This window comes from Penaeus monodon, chromosome 23 (genome assembly GCF_015228065.2).
Source record: "Penaeus monodon isolate SGIC_2016 chromosome 23, NSTDA_Pmon_1, whole genome shotgun sequence".
Lineage (NCBI taxonomy): Eukaryota > Metazoa > Arthropoda > Malacostraca > Decapoda > Penaeidae > Penaeus > Penaeus monodon.
This window is the reverse complement of record NC_051408.1, coordinates 38,296,886-38,297,163: the sequence shown is the minus strand read 5'-3', so window position 1 is coordinate 38,297,163 and position 278 is coordinate 38,296,886.

The following is a 278-nucleotide window of genomic DNA, read 5'->3' as shown; positions in this document are numbered from 1 at the left end:
GGGCTCTCACACACAACCCCATTATATTCTAATTCTTATTCTTTTCCATTATTCTTTGCTTAGACCATCATAATTGCCCATTATTATGCTCATACTAATTATTATCATTACATGAACAAAGAAGTGAAATAAAAACCTTTTTTTTTTTTAAAAATGTTTTTTTACTAGAATATAAATTATCTTTTTAAGTAAAATCAAAGGGATGACTAAAAAATTTAATTTGTCGCTGCGCCGTAAAAACGTTTTTGGGCAGTCTCGTTTTTAGTAAAAATTGAGCT